The following is a 14,626-nucleotide window of genomic DNA, read 5'->3' as shown; positions in this document are numbered from 1 at the left end:
AGAATGTGCAGGGGTTTTTTTATTTCGCCCAGGGAGACCTGCCCTTTCAACATGTTGATTATGGCAAAACAAGCTCCATGAAATATTAGCATAGCCTCTCAAGATCCAAAATGAATATGTTAGCATTGAAATGAAATCTATGCACATACACATATAGTTTATATATGACCTATATAATGGGTTCCTTGATAAACAACTCCAACTTAATTTTCATTTTATACAACATGCAAGTCATAATCCATAGCATGTTGCCAAATAGTGTGTCTACATTTCAAAAGCTTCCTTTCACAAATTGATATTTAAAAACATCACCTTGTTTAGTTCAATATATTCCCCAATTGGAATTCATTTTGTCTCTTCCAAATTTCAAGCTAAAATTTGATGTCAGCCTGATCCCAATTTATACTTATGGGGGGGCAAATCTGGCCTAGCACCCCTGTCTTTGCATTTCCAAACTGTACCTCCCCCGACAGGCACTCCGTTTGCCCAAGTGGACCCAACCCAGCACTGACCAGCAGAAGGTTTCCGCTGTTTCTCCCAAGGCTCCTGCAGCCCCTGCCAACAAATTTTGCATTTTATTTCAAAATCCCATATAGAAAGAAGACCTTCTGTTTACTGACACTGACAATCTTACTAGAGGATGTATAGTCTGTCAAGAGAGACGTAAAAATTCTGATGCCTTTATACAAGTTTTCTTTCATGTTTTAGTCATTCATTAGAACTCTCGACGTCTGTACAGAAAGACAGGAAGTACCGGAGGGCATAAGGGGACACGAAGCAAAAGTAACATCACTTTAGCGACTTTGGACTGGAGGAAATGTCATCAAGAGCCATCCTTAACAGAATGAAATATTTGCAGATGGCTCATCCGTTCCATTAGGCAAATATATCCAACATTTTGAATTAGGGCAAATGGAGGGCAGCGTGTCCTTATAACATCCTACTGGAGTATGCTCCCGGAATTGGTTCCTTACTCCCCCGTGAAAGCGTACTATTGCTCAGTCATTACCTGCTGCCGGCCAGGGGCCTGAAGCCCAGTGAAGTTACATGCTTGCCCATCATTTTCCATTAGAGCTGCAAATGGCTTTGCTCCACCAAACAACCCCGAACACTATCTTTCTATTGCCTTTGCTGTATCAGCCATTTAGGAGCCAAGCCAGCCATCCTATTTTAAGTTTGAGTCAAATGGCTATAAATATTCAATTCTTAATGTGTGTTTTTTTAGACTTTATTTGTTTAAAACAAATACATTTATTTGTTTAGAGTTCCTTTTTGAGCACTACAAGGTAAATATTTGTTTCAAACCATATTTTCACCTTTTTCCATTTTTTTAAGACAGAATTGAGATACAACATTGGGAAAGTTCAAGGCGTATGATGTGAAGGGTTTGATATATACATGTATAGCAAAATAATGTCCGCCATAACGTTAGTTACTCCGACTGTCTGCCGCTGTAGGTGCGTGTGTCTGTGTGTGGTGACAACTTCCGGGACCTCCTCTCTTAGCAACTTCCACACACACAGCACAGAGTTGTCACTGTGGTCACCAGGCGGGATATCACATCCCGGGAACTCATTCAAACCAGAAGTTTGTATGAGCACTTTCTTCACCCACTTCCTCCCCCTCCTGCCCATGTGCCTCCAGCAATCCCAGGAAATCACCAATCTACTCTCCATTTCTCCGAGTACTTTTCTCTGCTTGTCTTTCTTTTAGATTCCAAAAATCACCAGGTATTGAGATATCACAGGGCCATTAAAAGAAGACAAGGTATAATAGCAGGTCAGAATGATCTGAATTTTAGGAAGACATTTAAACAGTAAAGCCTGCTGCTCTATGCCTATGCCCAAGAACACCACTGCGTATACCTAGGAGAAAAGTCTGGAAGGATACAAACCAGTCATCAGCAGTGATTTTCTCTGAAGAATGAGGAGAGAAAATGGGGTTTTTACTTTTTACTTTAGTCCCTTCCGTAATTTTATTTTTGTAAGTGCAGCAAGTAATTTTAAGACTAAATTTGTAAAACTAAAATTATGGCCAATATCTTAAAAACTTCAGCAGAAATGGAGTGTAAGTTCCCATCTAATCAAATTTCTATAGATGATAGTATGCTTAAACTGGTGAGACTAAAGAATGCTTTGAAAGGTCGATTTCTATTAGCATAACACTGACTGTATAAAGTATATTGAAAAATACCATGAGAATAAAGGAGGACCACTTGTTTGTTATTACGGTGGGAGACACTGAGTTCTTATGTGTTGGTCGCTGAGGTAAAGCTCTGCCCCTTGGAAGGTGAAAACTCAAATCTCAGCTCTTAGGAGATTTACAGTATAAGAGGGAAACTTACATAAGAACAGTCAACAGTACAAAGCAGGGGTGTCAGACTCACGTTCACCGGGGGCCACCTCAGCCTCGCGGTTGCCTTCAAAGGGCCAAAATAATTTTAGGACTGTAAATGTAACTACTCCTTAACAGTTAAGGGCTTGAAATTACATTCGTCCGTTTGAAGGCAACCGTAAGGCCGATGTGGCCCCCCTGAAAATGAGTTTGGCACCCCTGGTAGAAAGGTAGTAACTGTATAATAAGTAGAATTAGGGAGTTGAACACCCAACAATGGCCAGGAGACTATATGGCAAAGCCTGGGTAANAGACTAAAGAATGCTTTGAAAGGTCGATTTCTATTAGCATAACACTGTATAAAGTATATTGAAAAATACCATGAGAATAAAGGAGGACCACTTGTTTGTTATTACGGTGGGAGACACTGAGTTCTTATGTGTTAGTCGCTGAGGTAAAGCTCTGCCCCTTGGAAGGTGAAAACTCAAGTCTCAGCTCTCAGGAGATTTACAGTATAAGAGGGAAACTTACATAAGAACAGTCAACAGTACAAAGCAGGGGTGTCAGACTCACGTTCACCGGGGGCCACCTCAGCCTCGCGGTTGCCTTCAAAGGGCCAAAATAATTTTAGGACTGTAAATGTAACTACTCCTTAACAGTTAAGGGCTTGAAATTACATTCGTCCGTTTGAAGGCAACCGTAAGGCCGATGTGGCCCCCCTGAAAATGAGTTTGGCACCCCTGGTAGAAAGGTAGTAACTGTATAATAAGTAGAATTAGGGAGTTGAACACCCAACAATGGCCAGGAGACTATATGGCAAAGCCTGGGTAATTTAGCTAAATTACAGCACAGGGACCAACAGAGTTAATATCACCTGGGAACTTGTTAGAGAAGCAAAAGCCAGAACCACCATCCAGGTAGCTGAACAAGGTGCCCAGGTGGCTCATATGCTTATTAAAGTTTGAGAACTGTCATTCTGTGTAAAATTAAAGCTTCTGTTGTTTTTTTTAAACCCTTCTGTCACCTGATTCATGACATTTGACCACCTGATGGTCAGCACCCGAAACCTAGGAACGAGGATGTAACAGAGGAGAGAATGCGCGACTTCCACAGTGTCCTGTTGCTATTCCTTACAGCCAGCGAAGGTCCAGCGGCGCTGACCGCGCCGGTGAGAGCAGCGTTCTTGTCGGCCTTCGGAGATTGCCCTTTGCGATGAACATGTGCAAGAAATTGTCTCATTTTGGAGTTTAAGAAAGTCATCTGAACATCCTATGTCTTGGTGTTGGCTCATCAATTTTCAAAGTAGTTCTGCCAGCTTTAACCGCTGCCTCTGACGCTTTTTAACTCTGATAAAACAAACTATAAAGATTATATAGTGTTTCGAGGGAAATTCCCTCCAGTACAAATCATCAAAGAGCTTTGTGCCTTTACAAGTTCCTTTGGCCAAAACCCCTTTATACCAAAGGGGTTTTACATCCTGATTAATTGGCCACGTGACATAACAAACCACGTAATCTTCCAATCTTCCCATCTTCCCACCTGCCTGACTTAAGGGGAAAACATCAAAAAAGCATATATGTGCTTCTGAGCTTTCCATCTGGAAAACTGAACATTGATTCAACCTGTATCTAATGACTCAATATATAATTACCAAAGTGTTTTCATTTCAAAGGAAATACGTTATTCAGGATGTTTAATATGGGGTTAAATTTATTTTGACAACCTTGTACAAAACACAAGCACGCTTACTCATATTTAGGTGTAGTTAGGACACTAGGACTAATAGCTTCCAAACAACGGAATCATAAACTCATACAAGTCACCACTGGTTTTTTCACAAATATGGAACATTTGAGTATCATTTTGGGGCCCAGAGACAGAAGAGAAAAGCACCTCACGTGCTCTAGACCCGTCAGATTGTATCTCAAGGTTCGTGCTCCAAGGTTACGGCACAGTCCAAGAACTGGTCCATGTGAGAATCACCAGAGTGAGGAAGAATCCGGACATTTTGTTCTCTGGAAACCGCAGCAAAAACGGGAGATGTTTACCTTGAAGAAGACTATGTATATATTTGCATGATCAATCTCTTTTTAAATATATTTTGGGGATTCCACTCTTATAGTTGTCCCATTTTTTCCTCCCCTTTATTCCTCTCCACCTCATACCCCCCTCCCACCAGCATTCCCCCACTTTAATTCATGTCCATATATATAAGTTCCCTGGCTCCATTTCCCATACTATTCTTAAACTCCCCCTGTCTATTTTGTACAGACCATTTATTCTTCTTATTCCCTGTACCTTTTCCCCCTTTCTCCCCCTCTCCTGATCAATTTCTTAAATAGTTGAAGGTCTAGCTTTTGGAAAAATTGGAACAAATCCAATTCTGTTAAAAGCCAGGGAGCAGAATTAGAATCTGAGTAAAAATTATAGAAAAGCAGACTTAATTAAATATAAAAGAGACTTCAAAGAATAGAAAAGTGCATAAACAAACTAGTTACAAAATAGAAAACAAAGTAGACGCGATTGCAGCCTCCTGGAGGTCTGAGAAATAAGGCGAGCCCTTTGCATGCAGAAGTAACACCCAAAGCTTGGAATGTCCCTCTCAGAGAGGCTAATGGAGGCTGCATGGTGGGGAGAACATTTAATTCTCTCCCAGCTCTGCCTCTCTGATCCCTCATCACATCTAATTCCTAGAACACGCTGGCAAACATGAGGGGCAAGGTTACTGAATCAAAATACAGGAGGCACGATTTCTTCCCCCTGAAATTCAGTCATTCAATGTACAATAGCCTGCACCAACAGATAAAAAAAGGAAAAAAAAAAACCATGACCAGCAAGCCCATGAAACACTGAATCAAAAACACCACCTCTTAATGACCTTCCCCAAACTTTGACATCCCCATGCAAAACGTGTCTAAGTAGGAATTTCCTCTAGGGAAAAGAAGATGCCAAAGCGGCGCTGCTAAGCTAAACTCCTTCCCGTAAGCTGGGGAGGCAGCCTCCTTCCTGCTTCAGCTGCGTGGAGACAGTCACGCCCCTTCACGTTCACAGTCAGTGCCGGGCCCCAGAAGTTGCGCACGTGACTTTGCAACGCCACAGTTGAAGACCCTCGGAGAGCAGGAAATGTCTCATTACTCTAATTCATTCAAAAATTCTTTAAGTTCTCCCCAGTGCTCCAACTCACAGGGGTAGAAAGGCACACATAGGTTTTATAAACAGGTTATTATTAAGAAACACATTTCAAATAAAGCGATGAGTTGATTATTTGTTAAATTCACTGGAAAACAGGTTTGGTTAATCGACCAATTTGTATTTCACAAATTACCCAAAGTCACGAAGCTTATCGGTGATAGAACTTGAAATTCCACTGATTGACACCTAACACTGAGTTCTTTCCACTCAGCCGGGCCAGCTCTGTTTTGGACACTCATGCTAAATCTTGTAAAAAGCATGTTTATTATTAGTGGAAACTCCTTTTCCAATTTGATTAAAATGTTTGTCTTGAACAATTTGCCTCAAACTTCTCTAAGCACAGAAGAAACTTAAAAATTCGAGGAAATAGAAAGAAACACCTCATAAAATGTGGGGGGTACCAGACCAAGAAAATGAGGGTCGATTTACCAACGAAGAAGATGCCAACGCTTGGTTAAATTCTTATCTTGACAAAGAACTTTTTTAGTAGGATGACAATAGTTTACTCCCACTTTTCCAAGAAGGTGGATATTGCAGGAAGCCACACCACCTGTGAGGGACTGATGAGTCACTGTCCTGCAGACAAACGGAGCAGCGGGTGGTGTGAAGAGAGAAAGAGATCTATGGTAAGGAAGTGGCTCAGGACTCTGGAGGCTGAGAAGTCCCGAGATGCTCAGGCGGCAAGCTGGAGGCTCAGGAGAGCCGCTGGTGTAGAGGCAATGTGAGGCCAGGGGCCAGGAGGGGCAGGACAGCAGTGCTGGCTTTCGGAGCGACCCCCAGAGGAGTCAGCAGAGAGGGGAGAAGGAGGCAAATGGCTCCAGAAGGGTAGGGGACAGGTCTGACAATCAGGGAACCTGCTTGCTCTGCTCGTCTTGGATCCCTGCAAGATGAGGAGGTCTCTGCACCTACTCCCCAGAATCTCCAGTTTAGAGAGAGGCCTTGATGGGGCTCGGTCACATGGCCAGTTCATTTGGTCTCAACAACACAAGGCTGCGTCCTTGAAAATGTTCCCCTGGTGGGAATGGTGGGCACACGTACATTCCAAGGACAGGCCATGAGTGAGGATGAGGAGCCTCTGATTGGCTGGGGCTCAACTTTGGGGTCAAATGGCAGCGGCTGTGCCCTCTGCTCAACCTCCTGACAGAGGCAGGTGGTGCATTTTCCAGTCTGAAAGCCAGCACCTCCCACCCCCGAGGAGCTGATGCTTCTGTGTGTGTCCAAAGGCAGGACAAGCTAATGGCCCAGCTCAGGGCAGTCAGGCCAGAGGGGCCACTGTTACTTGGCCCTGTTATCCTATTCAGGTCTTCACCTAACTGGACAGAGTGGAGGAGACTCACACTTATTCAAGTGGTACAAACCCGGTGTATCGAAACAGAGTCACTAAATCAGAGGGCCTTAAAATAGAGTCAAGAATTAGGAAAGCAGACTTACCCATGATTCACACCCCTCCCAGGTTTCGGTTTTTGTGTCTCCTGTAGAAGGGTATTGTGAAACTGGCACCCCTTTGTTTCCGTGCCGACTACCTCTGAGCTTGAGGCCCCAGATTTGGCCAATGGTTCCTGAATTAGCCATCCACCACGCTAAGCAGCCAATGGGGAAGGTTTCCCTTCTTCCAGCCTGTGCTTTCAGCCTTTATAAGCTCCAGCTTTCTTTGTTCTCCTGGAGCACAAGTTAGGCTGCTAGCTGAATCTGTGCCTCCCAGGATGCTGCCCCTTTTGCTCAGATAAATGCATTTTATTCTCTATTACAGTCTAAATTACTTTTGGTCAACAGTGGTCAATCTGCTTTATTTGATCTACCCATTCAAATGCTGCTCTCTTCCAGAAGCACCCTCATAGATATGCCCAAACTATTTGACTCAAGGTGAGGTTCACACATAGAATTAACCAGCACTGGACATACATACGAAACTGACATAGTGACCCCCCCAATTAGACCCTATTTATTGTATTGAATTACTTGATATTTCTTGTGATGGACAATAGAAAACAAATGCAAGTGAGTAATGTGATGGTTTGTTCGTTTAAATACAGCTCCCTTCCTAATTTTAACATTAAAAGTAATGGGCATCTCAAAAGCTAGATTGGCAGGGACAGTGAAGGACAGCAGCAGGCTGAGGGGGAAGCCCCCGCTCCTTTGCTGAATCCCACAGCAGCATCCCAGTGCGTCCTTGGATTTGGGCTAGTGTGGGAGGCAAAGCCCTGAGGAGCATGTTCTGCAAATCAAACACTGCCCACCAGCTCATCTCACTGTCAAGGTCAAAGAGTGACCTCCCACTACAGTATGCTTGACAAGCAGCAGTCATGGCTCAGTAGGAAAAAAAGACAACAATGACCAAAAAAACCTATTTGCATGTGTGTTCTTCCAAGGTGTAGTTTATGTAATGGGGCCAAATGTTCCAATGTAAAAATGCACTCAGCCAGGAAGATGCCAGCAAGGTGCGGCCAAGGCCGCGGGAGCTATCTCAGTTTTTTAGCTTCTCCGTACGGTATTCAGCTCAGAGTAAATCTCCCCTTTCTAAAATAATTTGTGAAACTAAGATAAAAAGTGTGTGACAGAAATATTTAGAGATAAGCCAATAAAGCATTCATTTTTGTCAGCTTTTATTTTCAGTTATTTTTTCTTGCGTCTCTCATTTAAAAAGTGAATATGACTTTCCCTTCTTGTCAGGTGATAGGAAAAAAACTAATTTACTTGCAACAAAGAGATGTAAATACCAAGAAATTGTCTGGAGATTTTAATAACGAAAATGACAAAAGACTGCCTAGGAAAAGGTGTTTAGCCTTCTATTTACTTGGTCTTGAGAACACAACAAATGAGCTTCTTCCTCCTAGTGGCGGCAGGGAGAAACTGCACGCGCAAAATGAAACGTGGTATTTTTACAGCTCTTGTTTTTCAGAACCTCCTTCCTGTGACAGACTGGGCTTTACATGGTCCTGCCATCGTTACCCTGCAGTGGATGTATGTTTTATTTTCCAAATAAAAGAAATTAAGAGACATTAAGAATATTTTCAACTCATAAAGCAGGTAAGAGACAAAGCTGGGGTGGGCCCATTTGCTTTCAGACTCAGTGTTTTATGAACGACCAAATTACACTGCCCGTTTTATGAATGACCAAATTATATACTTATCAGATATTTGAGATTTATGCCAGAACTGGGTATAAAACCACAAAAATAAAACTACAAATTAATAGTAGAAAAGTCCAGTGTGAAGGGAATTTGGCCACAGCAAATATTTCAGGAGAACTTATTACAGGTGAAGACATTTTCTCTAGAAATGTTAGGAAATATAAAGAATTATGATAGAGAGACCCTATTTTCAAGGTGGGAACCAAGGGAAACGCATGATTTAGAATGACTGGGGTAAGGCAATACGAGTAGTAAGTCCTACAAAAAAGTGTCAAACATGAACTGCGGAGGAAGGATTCATATGGTCTGAATGGACCAAGACAGACCGACTTCAGGGCAGAAGAGGGACCTGTGTGTGACTTTAGTTCTGCCATCGATGGGAGCCCAGTTCGGAAGGTCTTCGCCCAGCATCCATGGCGACACACGCCAGCTCCAGCGAGCACGGGAAGGCCTAGAAATTGTATGTGAAATTGTGTGCATGTGAGCATTTGTCTAGGCAGGTGCCCATGGTCTCCAGCAGGTTTTCAACAATGTCCATGACTCAAAAGAGGTTAGGAAGCCCTGAGCGAGGAAAGGAAGCGCGAAAAGAAGGTTTTTAACGGCAGCAAGACAAAGACACATGGAAGTGGACGTACAAACAGTGGACTGTGAACAGTGGGGTTCACAGGTCCTGCCACATGGGGCACCACCTCCCTCCTGCAGAGCTATAAATCAAGTTAGGCCCGGGTCTTAGAGAACCCCAAATTCCAGCTCACCAACTTTGGGAATGATACCTAGGTCAGGTTTTTGAGGAATTCCATTCCATCAGGTCAATGCACAGGAGAATTAATTTTGCAGTGATTTCTAAAAAAAAACTAGAAGAGAGAGAAGATTGCTGTGTACAATCTAATATAAGGGGTCCTGCACAAATAATGCCCCCTTTTTTACTACAAAATCATAAGCATGTAATTCTGTAACAGAACAGTATCACACTCAAGCACACTGTGACATTTTAGGTGAAATGTTCAAATTAAAACTGCAAATTATTACACCCATATTATTACCCTACCAACTACACTCAAGCAGGTGTTACTTCTGCTGGGCCCTCTAATAGGAAGGCTCCAAACTTATTTTGTTTAAATGTTTCCCAATGTTCAAAGTTCATGTAGCAATAGCAAATGACATATTTCTTCATATTTCTATTAGCTACTTCTCATTTGGTCATTAAAATAGTTCTGTTTTACAAATAGAGAAGATGTTCTGAATTTTTAGCTGGAGGAAGTGATACATAACATAACTTAAGGCATACTATTGTGATCAAAACCTAGCCAAGGAGACAAGCTTAGCATACAAAAGATGCAACTGAGTATAAACTGTATCGATTTGCTGTCAAGCAATTTTAAAAATGACTTTTGATCATACGATAATAAACCCACAAGATGCTTGAGATTAGATATTGGGCATTTAGAAAAATTCCGTTGCTCATGAAACACTTTAAAGGAAATATTTCCAATTTGACCTCAGGAAAAGCTGACATAAGCCACAGCACGAGAGGCAGAGTAGGTCACCTGGACCCAACGTGTGGAGTCCTCACACTTGAACTTGGAGAAAACCCAAGTGGCTTCTCACTCCTATCCATCCTCCGTCCACAGCCGCTCTTCAAATTTACTCTCTGCGTGTAGCCTTTGTCTGACATTTCTCTTCCCTGAGCAGGATTTCAATCACGCACTCCACAGTTGTATGCTGAGGCTGGGCCCAGAGAGTGCAAAGGGTTGCTCTGAGACCTGGCATCCTGGAGTCCCAGCACAGCCTGTCCTTTGGCACTCAATCAGCGCCCAGGGGAGAAAGCCCTGTGCACTTCAGAGACCTGTTCCCAGCATGCCCGCGCAGCTCCACTCAAAGCCGACTTCGCTGTGAATGAAGGGACCAGCCGCCATGCACCAGCTCTTGAATACAGCCCAGACTGCTAGCGGAGACCTACCTGAACTAATTTACAGCCACCACCCGACTCCCTGCCCACACCTTTCAGCTCAGAAGGGCATCAGCTCACGGCACTTCCACGAGCTAAATTGCTTTTCTAACAGCAATTATAAAAGTGCTAACAAAAAGCTGAAAATTTGGATTATCCATGTCCTTCTTTGAAATTATTGTATCAAATTTTCCTCATTTAACGTAGTGCCACAAATGAAGAAATGGCTTCCTTTCAGAGCACTAAGATACATTTTTGCACATTCCATGCCCTCTTTTAATAAATAGCACTTTCGTCTTTCTACTGAATGGGCACAAAGAGAGAAATCAGATCATGAATGGAGGGAACGTTTGCTACAGACGGCATTGATGATTAAAACATTCACTACAATTAAGTAAACATTGGAGGGAAATCATCAATAGGCCCAATTTGCCTATAAGAAACACACACACATCATCCTCCATGTTCCTGTACAATCCACAGAGGAAACTGTGGAATTTAAGCATGAAGTCATGTGTTTTTACTCCATTTTAACTGAAATTCTTAGCTCTTAGTGCCTCTGATTTTAGCATTTGTTGTTCAAATAGCCTGTGGAATACACCCCTATTTAATGTTATCAGTGAATAAGCCACCTATTGTCAACTAGGGTTGTTCTTGTGCAATAAACGAGACAAACATAAAGAAGCCCACAGACATAGTACTTACTGCCATTACTAATGTAAGCGATGCTTCTACTAGTGAGCAGTTGCCAGGTGAAGTGGGTGGGTACTTTGCGAGGTGTTTAATAGAAAGGAAATTGACTAACGGACGCTTTCAGTCTGGGAAATTCTTTGCTAATATGGTTCTCCTATTCTTTAAGTGGAAAGAGACTGCATCACTTTGAAGGTATAATCAGACACGAACCAGCAGCAACATTCAAAATCTGTAATCCTAGCAAGAGGCTGCCAGGATTATTAAAGCCACAGGTGCTACTCATTGACCGACGATCTTGAAAAGCACCTGTATGCTGGTCTTACCTTTCTCACTGAAATGCTGTCTAGCAGTTCCAACTTTAGTAAAATCACGTATAATTTTTATCTCATCAACTCCAGTGGAAGTCAGATAGGGAAGTCAGTAGTACCACTTCCACTGTCCAATCCACACATCCAACGCGCATCAGGCACCCTGAACAAGTCAGCGGTGAGGCAGCCTGGCTGCGTCACGTGCTGGGACTTGGGTGGCAAACAAGAAGGAAAACGTGAAGACAGGGGCTCCAGAGGACTGGGAGCAGGGGTCCTGAGTGAGGCCCCCCAGGATAATTCCCACGTTGTGAGTTAACAGTACAAACGAGAACGTCCACAGGGGAATGGTGAGCGTGGACTTAATTCAGCAGATGTTGGGAGTCTAACCCACTCTCTGAGACATGCCACAGCAGCTCCTCCACAGTGATAAACCATGAGGACAGGGACCATAAACACTGTGATTCCGAGAGGGTCCACTTTGAACCAGACCCTAGTGCACACCTAGGAAGATAGAATTAAGGGGAACATTCTACCCTGGAGGAAGATGGTTGGCAGAGCTAACCAGGGGCAACAACAGGAGGGTTTCGGGACAGGAATCTTGCACCCCAAAACAGGCAGAGTCTCCATGGAGAATGAGCAACACGTGTCCGGTTGACTTACAGCAAGGTTCTGAGAATCGCCCCAGGCACACGGACAATGGAGCTTGAAGCAGATTTAGTCTCTTAAGACCATTTCTTTTTGAAGATGATTCTTACATATTTCAGGGCTGATTTTGGAACTATAGCAGAGAGATGGTGAGTGAGCCTGAAGCAGTAAATGAATGATCAATGGTTGCAGGAAAGATATAGCTTCATCGTCAGAACTGAAAAGGGGAATGATGGTGTGTACCATCCAACACGGCGAAGGAAACTATGATTGTTTTGTTTGATCTTTGAAATATATCTTAAAGTTGTCTCATTTATCCGTTTATGGTTTATATTCAGCCTACTCACAAAGGAAGAGAAAACTTATTTTTTACTGAGGACCTTTTTTTCCCCTCTTCTTTCTCTTTTTTATTGAATTGACTGGGGTAACATTAGAGAGAGAAAACTTCTATATATCTATATGTATTCACATGGAAAGGTCTCCCATGGTTGGTCGGTTGGTTGGTTTCTATCTTTATGAGAAAAAATGTAGACGAATGTACCTGACATGCTACCATCTGAGTAAAAAAAATGGAAATAAAATAAATGTGTACCTATTTTGAAAATACACACAGCCCTGACTAGTGTGGCTCAGTGGATGGGGCATCAGTTCCCCACGAGGGCGCACACCTAGGTTGCAGTTTCCGTCCCCGGTCGGGGAGTGCGAGAGGCAACAGTTCCTCTCCCACGTGGCTGTTTCTTTTCCTCTCTTTCTCCCTCCTTTCTCCTGTCTCTAAACATAAACAAATAAAATCTGTTTTACATTTTTCGGAGAAAAATGATAGTACGTACAAAGTTAAAATAAATGTGTGTTCATCTGTAGACATTGAAAAATATCCCTGTCAAGAGCAATGAGAACTGGGGGAGTAGCAGCTCAACAGGCAGAGCCCTGGGCAGCAGGGAGACTTCTCACTGCGTGTTCGTCTTATACTTGGGAAATCTGAGTCATGTGACTGTTACCTCTTATAAAAAGTAAAGCATTTTTAAGTGTAAACAATTCAGTTTATTTATTTAAATATATAATGAGTAATTATAAATATACAGAATAAAAATGAAAACATAGACATATTATGAGGAGACATACTGGAGATAAAATTACTTTTAAAAAAAAGAGAGGGGTGGGCCGTAAGATGGTTCCTGCTTGGTGGCACAAAATTTGACTTGAATTCCCTGGAAGTTAGAGAATCAAGGAAAACAAGATGAGTTACATAACTCTCATTATTTGTAAATAGAAGGGCATTGTCCAATTTCCTTACTGTGGAGAGTCCAGCACCGTATGGGACCCACTGGGCAAACCCTTAGGGACTGGAGCCTCTCCTACCTGAAGCTCTAGGGACATTAAAATGATCAGAGAAAAGAAAGTCAAGTCTGGTGGTACTTATGACCTGGCAAAATACAGAACTGAGTTTCCCCAAACTCCTCCTCTACAGGATTCCAAGTGAGATTTGGTCAAAAGAAAATGGGATGATATTTGGAGGCTGGAAGTGAAGTACCAGCCATGACTCCCCAAAGGGGAGTGTGGCTGGATGTGGCCAGACACAGCTGAGGTGCCCATGGATTTGAACTTGTCCAGTTCTCCGCCAATCCGAGTTCAGCTCTTCTTCCCAACGGCCAGCCTGCTTGTCACCAGCCATCCAAGAACCTCCACCAAGGACAGAGGCCACAAACAGCCTTCCACAGACTTCGCCAGCTCTTCTTAGCAGTCCCATCACAGCAGCGGATGGCCCTGGCTCCCCAGAGTCCTTCGTAAGCTCCTCCTTGTCCCCCACAGGGTGCCAGGGGAACTGCTCAGAGACTTGTCTTTGACCCTCTGACTCCCTCTTTGGACATGTATTTCTCCAGCTATTCCCAGTGAGGGCTTATTCCTCTGACAAGTCCTTTATTACAAACCTACATGATAAACATTGCTTCCAAAAGTCAGGTAGAAATACAGAGGAAATTTCCTCTGGCCTCTCTCTTACACCAACACCTGATTCAACCTGAAATCATCCTGTGTTATCAGAGTTGAAGAACATACTTCATCAGATTGCTGTAATTCAGTCCAAGAATGTCGATTTCTGATGCTCTCGTGTAACATCAGGTTGGAGCTCCGAGAATTCAAGGACATGGTGTCACTCCGTAGGATACTGGCTGAGGTAGTTAGGATGATTCTGATAACAGTAATCAAATACTTCCTGAGCTCTGGCCCCACACCATGCCATGTGCAAATAGCTATACGTGGGTCACCTCATGCCTCACGACAACCCATGAAATACATCTTAGTGTGTTCATTTCACCAACAAAACACTGAGCTTAGCAAGGTTAAATATACCATCCAAAATGACCTAGCTAGGAAGT

The sequence above is a fragment of the Sturnira hondurensis genome, unplaced genomic scaffold, assembly GCF_014824575.4.
Source record: "Sturnira hondurensis isolate 20B ecotype Veracruz unplaced genomic scaffold, ASM1482457v3 Scaffold0001872, whole genome shotgun sequence".
NCBI lineage: Eukaryota > Metazoa > Chordata > Mammalia > Chiroptera > Phyllostomidae > Sturnira > Sturnira hondurensis.
This window is presented reverse-complemented; position numbering follows the sequence as displayed.